The sequence below is a fragment of the Triticum dicoccoides genome, chromosome 4B (assembly GCF_002162155.2).
Source record: "Triticum dicoccoides isolate Atlit2015 ecotype Zavitan chromosome 4B, WEW_v2.0, whole genome shotgun sequence".
Taxonomy (NCBI): domain Eukaryota; kingdom Viridiplantae; phylum Streptophyta; class Magnoliopsida; order Poales; family Poaceae; genus Triticum; species Triticum dicoccoides.
The window spans coordinates 209,450,185-209,465,563 of NC_041387.1; positions in this window are offsets into that span (position 1 = coordinate 209,450,185).

A 15,379-nucleotide genomic window follows, 5' to 3' on the forward strand; every position below is an offset into this window, starting at 1 on the left:
TCGTGCTTGGGGAGGAACGGCGTCGGGAGGCTACGCTTCGGGCTGCGAGATACCAACAAGCGCTGCGGCAGTACCACTGCTGCAGCATCCGCCCCAGTACCCTCGAGGTAGGTGACCTCATGCTCAGACGGGTGCTCTCCAGGGAGGGTCTGCACAAGCTCTCGCCCATGTGGGAGGGCCCGTTCAAGGTTGTTCATGTCTCTAGGCCTGGCGCCGCACGCTTTGAGACTCAGGAGGGGGGTGCCCATCCCGAACGCGTGGAACATCCAGCATCTCCGAAAATTCTACCCTTGCAGAAAGGCCCAGAGCCTGTAAAGAAGGCCCGGCGCCTGTGAAGCTAGATGAACCGAGAAAGGCCCAGAGCCTGTAAAGAAGGCCCGGCGCCTGTGAAGCTAGACGAACCGAGAAAGGCCCAGAGCCTGTGAAGAAGGCCAATGCCTGTGAAGCTCATTTCCCCGAGAAAGGCCCGGAACCTATGAAGAAGGACAATGCCTGTGAAGCTCGCCGCCCGTGACACTCTCACATAATAATGAGTTGGGGCTGTATACGCCCCAGAGTCTCCGGAGAGCCGCCCTCGGGCCTCGGGGGCTCCCGCCCACGCCTAGTGGCAGCACTTTGCTCCGCGCTGGTGAGAAGACGTCGAAGTCTAGATTAGTTTCCGGACGCGGATTTTTCATTTGCTTTCTGCAGTTGGCTTGTTCGCCCCTATTTGAAGTCTTATTTGAGTTGTTGCTGTCCTTGACTTGTGACTCTCTGCCTTTTTCACCTACTTGCTTCGTTTTCTCTCGCTCAAGTCTCGCGAGGGGGCTACGCAGGCGCCCTCGCGAGTGTTTTCTGCCCAAGTCGTTTGAGGCTCTCCTATCCAAGTCCACTACGGGAGCACCCCTCCCAGTCCACGCCCCACGGGCATTGCGACGCGGACACAGGACCTGAGTCGGCCGCCCCCACGACCGAGGCCGGAAGTTACCACTCCTGACTAATCCTTGCAGGACATGAAGCGCACGGCGAGGCCTCAGACTGGGGAAGCAAAGATTGCAGGAAGTCCCCCCGAGCTAAGTAATTCTTGCACGCGGGCATGCTGCACAACACAGCACGGAAATAGCGGAAACAACATGGTAATTAACAGCAACAGTCCAACACGCCCCCACAGGGCCCCACGCTAATTTCTCTTTGCGCAGGGAAGGGAGAAAAACAAAATAGGCGCGGCTTGCTCGGCACCAACTCGCTGCGGGGGCTCGTAGTGCCTCCGGAGTTCAGTCAGACTCCTCCTCACGCTTCACCGAGGCGCGACGGCAGACTGACCCGCTACCTCCCTCAAGGCGAGCGCGACGGTGCGGGGGCTGGTCGCGGCTACAGCTGGAGGAGCCGCTGTCCAAAGGAGAGCCGCTAAAGCTTGGCGAGCCACGAGCGCCGCTGACCACTCGCCTGCCGTCATCTTCATCCCGATCATCGCTGGGGCTGGGTACCCGGCCGCGGTCATCGTCTTCGGGGCGGCACCCAGCACGGCAACCGTTTTCTCCAAACACCCTCACGTAGAGGGTGGCCTCGCCGTCAAACTTGAAGTGCAGGGTGCGCCGCTGGCTCAGGCCACGCGCGCGGGCAAGCGTTTGCCAGCCGCGGGTCAGGGCCACATTCCCGGTGACAGAGACCTCCTCAAAAGCCCAGGAGGCCCTGCTGCAGCAACCCTCCGCTTGAAACAAGAGGCCGCCCGGAGCGCCGGCCAGAAGTTCACCTGCAAAGAAGCGGGGAAGCTAGAGCCAGGTGCTGGTCGGGTCCGCCGACCACACGACGAACTCCGGCAACACCTCCGTCGAGCGGAAGCGCGTCCTGGGAGGCCGCGCAGTCACGACGCACCTTCCCACGACAACCTGGCGCCCATCGCTGCACAAGGGAAGCCACTACGGGAGCCACATCATGCTTGCATGGACGACCTCGGCCGTGCTTGGCCGGGGGAGAGTTAGGCCCTTCCCGACGAGCCTTTCCCTTCTCTACGGCCGAGAACCTCTTCGGCAACGCCATGGGAGATGGCGAGTAGCTAGGATAGGGAAAAAGAAAGAAGCAAGGACGGAGATGTACAGCGGAGGCCTGCGCCCTCTTGCATTTATAACCGGAAGGAAGCCAACCGTCGGCCTCCACGATCGCAGGTAATCATGACCCATTTCTGCATGCAGGGACTTGTCAAGTCGATTGTTTGCCGAGGGAGCATGGGGAAGCGGAGACGCCCATGTCCAATCAACCGCCACACGACGCCCAAGGCCGCAGGCTAATGGGGCCCGCGGCGCTCCGCTCTTGGCCCTTCCCTTCTCCGCTAAGCCACGTCCGAGCGCGTCTTGAGCCCGGGGGCTACTGTCGGCGTTCTGGGAGCGGGGGTCCCCAGACTTGCCTGCCTGCGGCCTGCAGCGTGGCTCAAGTGGTGGCCCAGTACGGCCCATCTTTGTCAGTACAAGACTCAAGACCCTCGCGAGGGCCCAATCCTCGCGGGGCGGACGACGCAAGGCTTCCTCAGGAACGGCCTCGCCAAGCAGGCTCACGAGGAGGCGGTGAGATCAAGGCAGGGTACCTTGCGAGGTGCTTGTGACGCAAGCCTTGACGATCGAGACCAGGCGGGCACCGGCCTGCGCAGTGTCCTTGTTTCCTCTTGGGAGCCGAAGACCAACTTTAGTCAGGATAACTTGTACTAGATGTTGCCCTTCGAAATGGCTGTTGTTGGCACCCTTCCCGCTCAATATTTGGGAAGAGGCCCAGGGCCTCTATAAATAGAGCTAGCCACCACAGAGTAGGGGGGATTGGATCCAGATTTTGGGAGACAGAGAGAGTGAGAGAGGCGATCGAACTCGCACAAGCAGTTCATCGCACCAGCTCAAGAACGCCTCTCGCGAGGCTTTTCTTTCCTAGTACTGTTCATCATCAGCCCCCGAGGCAATCCACCACACCACACACTGGAGTAGGGTATTGCACCAAAACGGTGGCCCGAACCAGTATAAATCTTGTGTCCCTCGTGTTGCTCATCGTTTTCAGCTTAGATCTCACAAGGCGATCGGACGTAGATCGGTAGGGGAGAGATCTTCATGCGCAACCCAGAGTTCGAACCTTAAGGGTCTGCCGGAACCCAACATCTGACAGTACCCTCTGTGTCCATCGCCTGCCCTCCTCAAGGCATGGAGGACACAGGGCGGGTGAGCCAGGATTCAGATGGCAAGTGGAACGGTCGTTTTGCGCACTATGATCGTGGGGTGCGGGTGCCATGATGGCCACGACCAGCGTTCACCTAGTAAATGAGCCGCGCCCCTGCGGCTTCCCCTGTTTTTATGGGGAGGATGTGGACTGCCTCTTTACGGCTAACCGCGGGGTGACGCAAGCATGCTGCAGTCGCCCCACGCACAACCCCCGTGTCACGTATTCAACACGGGTCGCAGGGAAGCGGAGCGGATGAAGAAGTTACCACGGTAAAAATCCGCCCTGCCTGCCCGCGCACTGTTCAGGGCCTAGCCCAACAACGTATCATGCTTATGTGTGGCCTAGGCCCGGGGGCTCCTATCGGTGTACAAAAGTAGGGGCACTCTTTTGTACCCCTTTACTTGTGCACGGGCAGTCAAAGCCGTGCCCGCGGCCACACTTAGCAGGGAAGAGGAGGGAAGCCGAAGGCGCAAGACAATCAAAGCAAAGACCAGGGACACAAAAAGCAAGAGGGCGAGGTAGACTCCCCCAGCAAGACCCTTGTCAGGGGAGCCTTCGCTGCCCCGGCAAGCCTTGCCGGGGCACTTGTCCTGCGCCACCAGAGCGCCACCCTTGAGCCCAAGGGTTCCACCACCATCGACCACATTGTACACAAGGCTCGGGAGGCACCTCCATGGTGGCATGCAGATCTTCGTGAAGATATTAAACACACAAGATCAGATGAGGACCAGAAGGCGACGATCCTCGGCAAGATCCTTGCAGAGGAAATCCATGAGACCTCCGGCAAGATCCTTGCCGGGGACGACCGCGATGTCAAGGCAAGACCCTTGTCGGGAACCTGGCAAGACCCTTGCCGAGGATGTCTGCAGGCTCGCAGCCAGGCCCACATCTTCCAAGACTCCACCACCATTGCCATGCAGCTGCCAGCTCAGCCAGATAGGCGAGCACCTAAGTGGTGACGTGCGGCCTCAAGACCGACTCAGCAAGCACCTGCATGGTGACATGCAGATCTTCGTGAAGACCCTACCACCACACCATCTCAGCTGCCTGCCAACATACATGGCGTTGCACGCCTCGTTGGCCTGGACGCGTGTCTGATGTCTACTACGCAGCCTTCTCCTTGTAGATGTTGTTGGGCCTCCAAGTGTAGAGGTTTGTAGGACAGTATCAAATTTCCCTCAAGTGGATGACCTAAGGGTTATCAATCCGTGGGAGGCGTAGGATGAAGATGGTCTCTCTGAAACAACCCTGCAACAAAATAACAAAGAGTCTCTTGTGTCCCCAACACACCCGGGACAATGGTAAATTGTATAGGTGCACTAGTTCGGCGAAGAGATGGTGATACAAGTGCAATATGGATGAGAACTATTTGAATCTCCTCTGAATTCTTTTATGTATGATTGAGTTATCTCTGCAAGTCTCTTCGAATTATCAGTTTGGTTTCGCCTACTAGATTGAGCTTTCTTGCCATGGGAGAAGTGCTTAGCTTTGGGTTCAATCTTGCGGCGTCCTTTCCAAGTGACAGCAGGGGCAGAAAGGCACGTATTGTATTGTTGCCATCGAGGATAAAAAGATGGGGTTTATATCATATTGCTTGATTTTATCCCTCTACATCATGTCATGTTTATTAATGCGTTACTCCGTTCTTATGAACTTAATACTCTAGATGCAGGCAGGAGTCGGTCGATGTGTGGAGTAATAGTAGTAGATGCAGGCAGGAGTCGGTCTACTTATCATGGACATGATGCCTATATACATGATCATGCCTAGATAATCTCATAATTATTCGCTTTTCCATCAATTGCTCGACAGGAATTTGTTCACCCACCGTAATAATTATACTATCTTGAGAGAAGCCACTAGTGAAACATATGGCCCCCGGGTCTATCTTTTATCATATAAGCTTTCAGTCTACTTTTATTTGCAGTTGTACTTTTTTCATCTATATTATAAAATACCAAAAATATATGTATCTTATCATACTATCTCTATCAGATCTCACTTTCGCAAGTGGCCGTGAAGGGATTGACAACCCCTTTATTGCATTGGTCGCGAGTTCTTTGTTTGTTTGTGTAGGTGTGTGGGACTTTTGAGGAGCCTCCTACTGGATTGATACCTTGGTTCTCAAAAACTGAGGGAAATACTTACACTACTGTTGCTGCATCACCCTTTCCTCTTCAAGGAAAACCAACACAAGCTCAAGACGTAGCAAGAAGGATTTCTGGCGCCGTTTCCGGGGAGGTCTTCGCTCAAGTCAAGACATACCAAGTACCCATCACAAACTCATCTACGTCGCATTTACATTATTTGCCATTTGCCTCTCGTTTTCCTCTCCCCCACTTCACCCTTGCCATTTTATTTGCCCTCTCTTTCCCAATCTTCTCTCTCTCTCTCTTTCGCTTGCCTTTTTATGTTTCCTTGTGTGTTGGATTACTTGTTGCCATGGCGCAAGATAATACAAAACTGTGTGATTTCTCCAATACCAATAACAATGATTTCCTTAGTACTTCGATTGCTCCTCTTAATGATGTTGAGTCTTGTGAAATCAATACTGCTTTGCTAAATTTAGTTATGAAAGATCAATTCGCCGGCCTTCCTAGTGAAGATGCCGCTACTCATCTAAACAACTTTGTTGATTTGTGTGATATGCAAAAGAAGAAATATACGGATAATGATATTGTTAAATTGAAGTTATTTCTGTTTTCACTTAGAGATTGTGCTAAAGTTTGGTTTTCTTCTTTGCCTAAAAATAGTATTGATTCTTGGAACAGGTGCAAAGATGCTTTTATCTCTAAGTATTTTCCTCCCGCTAAGATCATCACTCTTAGGAATGATATTATTAATTTTAAACAACTTGATCATGAGCATGTTGCCCAATCTTGGGAAAGAATGAAATTGATGATTCGCAATTCCCTGCTCATGGTTTGAATTTATGGATGATTTATACAAAAAATTTATGCCGGTTTGAACTTTGCTTCTAGAAATCTTTTAGATTCGTCCGCGGGAGGCACGTTTATGGAAATCATGTTAGGAGATGCTAAAAAACTTCTTGATAATATTATGGATAATTATTCTCAATGGCACACCGAAAGATCTTCTAGTAAAAAAGTGCATGCTATAGAAGACATCAATGTTTTGAGTGGAAAGATGGATGAACTTATGAAGTTACATGCTACTAAAAATACTCCTCTTGATCCCAATGACATGCCTTTGTCTACTTTGATTGAGAATAATAATGAATCTATGGATGTCAATTTTGTTGGTAGGAATAGTTTTGGTAACAATGCTTATAGAGGAAACTTTAATTCTAGACCTTTCCCTAGTAATTCCTCTAATAATTATGGAAATCCCTACAATAATTCTTATGGTAATTTTAATAAGATGCACTCTGATTTTGAGAATAGTGTGAAAGAATTTATGATTTCTCAAAAGAATTTTAATGCCTTGCTTGAAGAAAAATTGCTCAAAGTTGATGATTTGGCTAGGAACGTTAATAGACTTTCCCTTGATGTTGATTATCTTAAAATTAGATCTTCTCCTCCTAAGAATGATATCAATGAGTCTCTCAAAGCAATGAGAATTTCCATTGATGAGTGCAAGGAAAGAACCGCTAGATTGCATGCTAAGAAAGATTGCATTGTAAATGCGTGTTCTTCTAGTTTCAATGAAAATAATGATGAAGATCTTAATGTTATTGATGTGTCTCCTATTAGATCTTTGTTTTGCAATATTAATCTTGATAATAATGGGACTGGAGATGAGTCAACTTTAGTTAGAAGGTGTCCCAAGAATTCGGAGTTTTTAGATCTTGATGCTAAATTTGGTAAAAGTGGGATTGGAGAGGGCATGACTTTAAATAGTATTGAACCCACTATCTCGGATTTCAAGGAATTTGATTATGATAATTGTTCTTTAGAAGGTTGTATTTCCTTGTTGCAATCCATTGTTAATTCTCCTCATGCTTATAGTAAAAATAAAGCTTTTACCAAACATATCGTTGATGCCTTGATGCAATCTTATGATGAAAAACTTAATTTGGAAGTTTCTATACCTAGAAAACATAATGATGAGTGGGAACCTACTATAAAGATTAGAATTAAAGATCATTATTGTTTTGCTTTGTGTGATTTGGGTGCTAGTGTTTCCACGATTCCGAAAACTTTATGTGATATTCTAGGTTTCCATGATCTTGATGATTGCTCTTTAAATTTGCACCTTGCGGATTCCACCATTAAAAAGCCAATGGGAAGAATCAATGATGTCCTCATTGTTGCAAATAGAAATTTGGTGCCCGTAGATTTTATCGTTCTTGATATAGATTGCAATCTTTCTTGCCCTATTATTCTTGGTAGACCTTTCCTGAGAACGATTTGTGCAATTATCAATATGAAGGAAGGGAATATTAGATTCCAGTTTCCATTAAGGAAAGGCATGGAGAACATTCCAAGAAAGAAAGTCAAATTACCTTATGAATCTATCATGCGAGCTACTTATGAATTTAGTGCCAAAGATGGCACTACTTAGATCTATCATCACTTTTATGCCTAGCTAGGGGCGTTAAACGATAGTGCTAGTTGGGAGGCAACCCAATTTTATTTGTGTTTCTTGTTTCTGTTCCTGTTTAGTAATAAATTTTGCATCTACCTTCTGTTTAGATGTGTTTTTATCTTTTAATTAGTGTTTGTGCCAAGTAGAACCTATAGGATAACCTATGATGATAGTTGATTTGATTCTGCTGAAAAACAGAAACTTTGCACGCACGAAATTAGTTTTTGTTAAATCACAGAAACATGATTTTGCGTTGATGTATTTTCTACTGATCAATAGACAAATTTTACAGGACTTCCTATTTTGGTAGGATGTTTAGAGTTCCATAAGTTTGTGTTAGTTACAGATTACTATAGACTGTTCTGTTTTTGACTGATTCTGTTTTTCGTGTGTTGTTTGCTTATTTTGATGCATCTATGGTTAGTAAAATAGTTTATAAACCATAGAGAAGTTGGAATACAGTAGGTTAACACCAAATAATAAATAATGAGTTCATTACAGTACCTTATGTGGTGGTTTTGTTTTCTTTCACTAACGGAGCTTATAAGATTTCCTGTTGAGTTTTGTATTGTGAAGTTTTCAAGTTTTGGGTAAAGCTTTGATGGACTATGGAATAAGGAGTGGCAAGAGCCTAAGCTTGGGGATGCCCATGGCACCCCAAGATATTCAATAATAGCCAAAAGCCTAAGCTTGGGGATGCCCCGGGAAGGCATCCCCTCTTTCGTCTTCGTTCATTGGTAAGTTTACTTTGAACTATATTTTTATTCACCACATGATATGTGTTTTTCTTGGAGTATTATATTAGTCTTTGCTTTTTAGTTTACCACAATCATCCTTGCTATACACACCTTTTTGGAGAAGCCCACTTGATTAGAATTTGCTAGAATACTCTATGTGCTTCACTTATATCTTTTGAGCTTGATAGTTTTTGCTCTAGTGCTTCACTTATATCTTTTAGAGCACAACGGTGGCTTAATTTTGAAGAAATTGCTAGTATCTCATGCTTCACTTATATTGTTTTGAGAGTCTTTTAGAACAGCATGGTATTTGCTATGGTTACAAATTTGGTCCTAGAATGATGAGCATCCAAGTCGGGTATAATAAAAACTATCATAATAAGTGAATTGGATGCTATAATCAATTTGATGCTTGATAATTGTTTTGAGATATAAAGGTAGTAATGTTAGGGTCATACTAGTGGGTAATTATGAAATTGAGAAATACTTGTGTTGAAGTTAGCAAGTCCCGTAGCATGCACGTATGGTAAAAGTTGTGTGACAAATTTATTGCATGAGGTGCTCTTTTAATTGTCTTCCTTATGAGTGGAGGTCGGGATCGCGCGATGGTTAACTCCCACCAACCCTTCCCCTAGGAGCATGCGTATTAGTACTTTGCTTCAAGGGAAAGTAGACTTTTGCAATAAGTATATGAGTTCTTTATGACAAATGTGAGTCCATGGATATACGCACACTCATCCTTCCACTTTGCTAGCCTCTATTATACCGCGCCACTTTCACCGGTATCATGCACTCATTATTTACCTTCCTCAAAACAGCCACCATACCTACCTATTATGGCATTTCCATAGCCACTCCGAGATATATTGCCATGCAACTTTCCACCGTTCTGTTTATTATGACACACTACAAAAAGAAAGGCCAAAGAAAAAAAGAAAAAAAAGAAAAAAATAAAATGAGAGAAAAAGAGAGAAGGGACAATGCTACTATCTTTTTTCCACACTTGTGCTTCAAAGTAGCACCATGATCTTCATGATAGAGAGTCTCCTATGTTGTCACTTTCATATACTAAGTGGGATTTTTCATTATAGAACTTGGCTTGTATATTCCAATGATGGGCTTCCTCAAAATGCCCTAGGTCTTCATGAGCAAGCAAGTTGGATGCACACCCACTTAGTTTCTTTTGTTGAGCTTTCATATATTTATAGCTCTAGTGCATCTGTTGCATGGCAATCCCTACTCAGTCACATTGATATCTATTGATGGGCATCTCCATAGCCCGTTGATACGCCTAGTTGATGTGAGACTATCTTCTCCCTCTTTTTGTCCTCACAACCACCACCTTATACCACCATAGTGCTATGTCCATGGCTTGCACTCATGTATTGCGTAAGAGTTGAAAAAGCTGAAGTGCGTTAAAAAGTATGAACCAATTGCTTGGCTGAAACCGAGGTTGTGCATGATGGGAGTATTTTGTGTAATGAAAATGAAGCATGGCCTAACTATATGATTTTGTAGGGATAAGCTTTCTTTGGCTATGCTATTTTGATAGGACATGATTATTTCTTAGTATGCTCCGAAGCATTATTATTTTTATGTTTTATAAGGTTTTATCTTAAATCATTTGGATCTGAACATTCATGCCACAATAAAGAAAATTACATTGAGAATTATGCTAGGTAGCATTCCACACCAAAAATTCTGTTTTTATCATTTACCTACTCGAGGACGAGCAGGAATTAAGCTTGGGGATGCTTCATACATCTCCAACGTATCTATAATTTTGATTGTTCCATGCAATTATATTACCCCTTTTGGATGTTTATGGGCTTTATTTTACACATTTATATCATTTTTGGGACTAACCTACTAACCGGAGGCCCAACCCGTATTGCTGTTTTTTTGCTTATTTCAGTATTTCGAAGAAAAGGAATATCAAACAGAGTCCAAACGGAATGAAACCTTCGGGAGCGTGATTTTTGGAAAGAACGTGATCCGGAGAACTTGGAGTGCAAGTCAAGAAGCTTGCGAGGCAGCCAGGAGACAGGAGGGCGTGCCCACCCCCTCTAGGCACGCTCCCTATCTCCTGGGCCCCAGAGGCGGCGACCGACGTACTTCTTCCTCCTATATATACCTACGTACCCCGAAAACATCCAGGGAGCCAACGAAACATAATTTCCACCACCGTAACCTTCTGTATCCGCGAGATCCCATCTTGGAGCCTTCGCCGGTGCTCCACCGGAGGGGGAATCAACAACGGAGGGCTTCTACATCAACACCATAGCCCCTCCGATGAGTTGTGAGTAGTTTACCACAGACCTTAGGGTCCATAGTTATTAGCTAGATGGCTTCTTCTCTCTTTTTGGATCTCAATACAATGTTCTCCCCCTCTCTTGTGGAGATCTATTCAATGTAAACTCTTTTTGCTGTGTTTTTGTCGAGATCCGATGAATTGTGGGTTTATGATCAAGTTTATCTATGAGAAATATTTGAATCTCCTCTGAATTCTTTTATGTATGATTGAGTTATCTTTGCAAGTCTCTTCGAATTATCAGTTTGGTTTGGCCTACTAGATTGATCTTTCTTGCCATGGGAGAAGAACTTAGCTTTGGGTTCAATCTTGTGGTGTCCTTTCCCAGTGATAGCAGGGGCAGCAAGGCACGTATTGTATTGTTGCCATCGAGGAGAAAAATACGGGGTTTATATCATATTGCTTGAGTTTATCCCTCTACATCATGTCATCTTTCTTAATGCGTTACTCTGTTCTTATGAACTTAATACTCTAGATGCAGGCAGGAGTCGATCGATGTGTGGAGTAATAGTAGTAGATGTAGGCAGGAGTCGGTCTACTTGTCACAGACGTGATGCCTATATACATGATCATGCCTAGATAATCTCATAATTATTCGCTTTTCTATCAATTGCTCGACAGTAATTTGTTCACCCACCGTAATACTTATGCTATCTTGAGAGAAGCCACTAGTGAAGCCTATGGCTCTCGGATCTATCTTTTATCATATAAGCTATCAATCTACTTTTATTTGCATCTATATTATAAAATACCAAAAATATATTTATCTTATCATACTATCTCTATCAGATCTCACTTTCGCAAGTGGCCGTGAAGGGATTGACAACCCCTTAATTGCGTTGGTTGCGAGTTCTTTTTTTGTTTGTGTAGGTGCGTGGGACTTTTGAGGATCCTCCTACTGGATTGATACCTTGGTTCTCAAAAACTAAGGGAAATACTTACGCTACTATTGCTGCATCACCCTTTCCTCTTCAAGGAAAACCAACGCAAGCTCAATATGTAGCAGAGACTTCTTGAAATATTATCTTGGGGTGCCTTGGGCATCCCCAAGCTTGATCTTTTGTGTCTCCTTAATTCCTTTTATATCACGACTTCTCTATTTCTCAAAAACTTCATCCACATAAAACTCAACAAGAACTCGTGAGATAAGTTAGTATAAAACAATGCAAAACCTAATCATTTTCTACTGTAACAAATCACTAAAATTATTATTCAACATTGCATACTAAATGTCTCTGCATATTTAATACTCCCATCCTCAAATAGAATCATTAAACAAGCAAACATATGCAAACAATGCAACCATAACAGCAATCTGCCAAAACAGTATAGTCTGTAAAGAATGCAAGATTCATCATACTTCCCTAACTCCAAAAATTATGAAAAAAATACCTCACTGTAGAGGATTTATCGGATCTCAATATGCAAAAAGTTTCAACATTATACTATTCTCTGACCTTGTAGGTAATTTTTGCAACAGCGGTAAACTTTCTGTTTTCAAACAGCAACATGCATACTAGCAAAATAAGCATGGTAAAGGCTATCCTTGACATTTTTATTGAAAATATAGATGCAAAACATTATTCTAAATAAGATCAAGAAAATACTAACAAGATAAAATGACACTCCAAGCAAAACACATATCATGTGGTGAATACAAATATACCTGCAAGTAAAGTTACCGATAGACGAAGACAAAAGAGGGGATGCCATCCGGGGCATCCCCAAGCTTAGGCTCTTGGTTGTCCTTGAATATTGCCTTGGGTTGCCTTGGTCATCCCCAATCTTAGGCTATTGCCACTCCTTATTCCATAGTACATCGAATCTTTTACCCAAAACTTGAAAACTTCACAACACAAAACTCAACAAAAAACTTGTAAGCTCCGTTAGTATAAGAAAATAAAACCACCACTTAGGTACTGTAATGAACTCATTCTGAATTCATATTGGTGTAATATCTACTGTATTACAACTTCTCTATGGTTCATACCCTCCAATACTACTCAAAGATTCATCAAAATAAGGAAACAACACATAGAAAACATAATTTGTCAAAAACAAAACAGTCTGTAGTAATCTGTATCAAATGTATACTTATGGAACACCAAAAATCATACCAAATTAGTAAGTCCTAAGGAATTTTTGTACCAACCCATAGCAGAAATAATCAGATCAAAATCACGTTTATGGGAATTATAAAAACTAATATACTGGGCGCAAAAGTTTCTGATTTTCAGCAGGATCAACACAACTATCACCGTAAGCATTCCTAAAGGTCGTACTTAGCACTTTATTGAAACAAAAGATATAAAACATGATTAATACAGTAGAATAATCATTTGGACACACAAAAATAGTAAGGGTAAATATTGGGTTGTCTCCATCAAGCGCTTTTCTTTAATGCCTTTCTAGCTAGGCATGATGATGACAATGATGCTTACATAAAAGATAAGAATTGAAACATAACAGGAGCATCATGAAGCATATGACTAGCACATTTAAGCCTAACACACTTCCTATGCATAGGGATTTTGTGAGAAAACAACTTATGGGAACAAGAATCAACTAGCATAGGAAGGTAAAACAAGCATAGCTTCAAGATTTTTAACACATAGAGAGGAAACTTGGTATTATTGCAATTCCTACAAGCATATGTTCCTCCCTCATAATAATTTTAAGTAGCATCATGAATAAACTCAACATTATAACCATCACATAAAGCTATTTTCATGATGCACAAGCATATAAATTTTACTACTCTCCACATAAGCAAAATTCTTCTGATTTGGAATAGTGTGAGTATCATAAGAGACTTGAATACTATAAATTGTTTCCACACTAAAAGAGTAATGTTCAGAAAAAGGGTAATCATAATCATGACAAGTTTTATAAATATAATCATCCCTACTTTTTACAGCATAAGTTTCATCACAATAATCATCATAAGTAGCAACTTTGTTCACATCATAATCAATTGAAACCTCTTCCAAGATAGTGGATTCATCACTAAATAAAGTCATGACCTATCCAAATCCACTTTCATATTCATCACAATAAGATTCAACATCCTCCAAAATAGTGGTATCATTACTTCCTAAAGTTGGCACTCTTCCAAACCCACTTTCATCAATATAATCATCAAAAGTAAGAGGCATGCTATCATCATAACAACTTTGCATATCAAAACTTGGGAGGCTAAAAATATCATCTTCATTAAACGTAGCATCCCCAAGCTTGGGACAAACATTAATTTCAGCAAATATATTCTCAAATATTTCATCCTCATGAAACATAGCTTCCGCAAGCTAGGGCATTTTCATGTCATAAGCATAATCACTTTCATCATTGATAGTATGGATAGCACCAATAGTATAGCAATTATCATCATCACAATGAGTAATAGGAGCAATATCATTTGGGAGAGATACCTTTCTACCTTTTCTTCTACGTTTTTTTCTTTTTCTTCTTCACATTCTGTGTGGGTTCAACCTTCTTCTTTGTGCTCCTTATTGATGGGATTGGTTGAATAGAAAGCTCCTCCTTGTTACCTGATTAATCATAAGAAATAATAGGAGGATATTGGGAAGTCTCTTCCCTTTCATTAGTATTCTCTTCATCTTCTATTTGCTTTCTTTTCTTTATTTAATTGGCAATATAAGGATTTTCAATGCAATTCACCGCACAAAACATATAAATCTTCTCTAGATATAAATCAAGAAGTTTGTAACGGGAAAATTCTGGAAGATGCTTAGTTATACGTTTCATTTCTTCATAACACATAAGCAAACTAAGCCCATTACAATGTGCAAGGGAGATCAAATCATCACAATTTTTGGACACGATTCGATCATGAAACAATTTGCATCGGAGATGTAAATGACCACTTTTATTGCAAAGTTCACAAGTACGGCAAAGGAAATATAAATTTTCAGCACTCACATCTAACCTTTCTTGCAACAATTTAGTTTCTAAATGCTTATGCCTCTTGCAATATCTATCTTCTCTATTTGGTGTGTTCATGCAAACCCAATGCTCTCCACAAAAATTGACATGCTTATAAGAGATATTTTCATCATGACTAGTGCAATCATCATTAGTACTATGGATATTCAAGGAGTTCATACTAACAATATTGCAATCATGCTCATCATACAAAGATCTAGTACCAAACATTTTAATGCATTCTTCTTCTAGAAATTGAGCACAATTTTCCTTTCCATCATTCTCACGAAAGATATTAAAACGATGAAGCGTATGAGGCAAACTCAATTCCATTTTTTGTAGTTTTATTTTATAAACTAAACTAGTGATAAAACAAGAAACAAAAAGATTCAATTGCAAGATCTAAAGATATACCTTCAAGCATTCACCTCCCCGGCAACGGCGCCAGAAAAGAGCTTGATGTCTACTACTCAACCTTCTCCTTGTAGACGTTGTTGGACCTCCAAGTGCAAAGGTTTGTAGGACAGTAACAAATTTCCCTCAAGTGGATGACCTAAGGTTTATCAATCCATGGGAGGCGTAGGATGAAGATGGTCTCTCTCAAACAACCCTGCAACCAAATAACAAAGAGTCTCTTGTGTCCCCAACACACCCAATACAATGG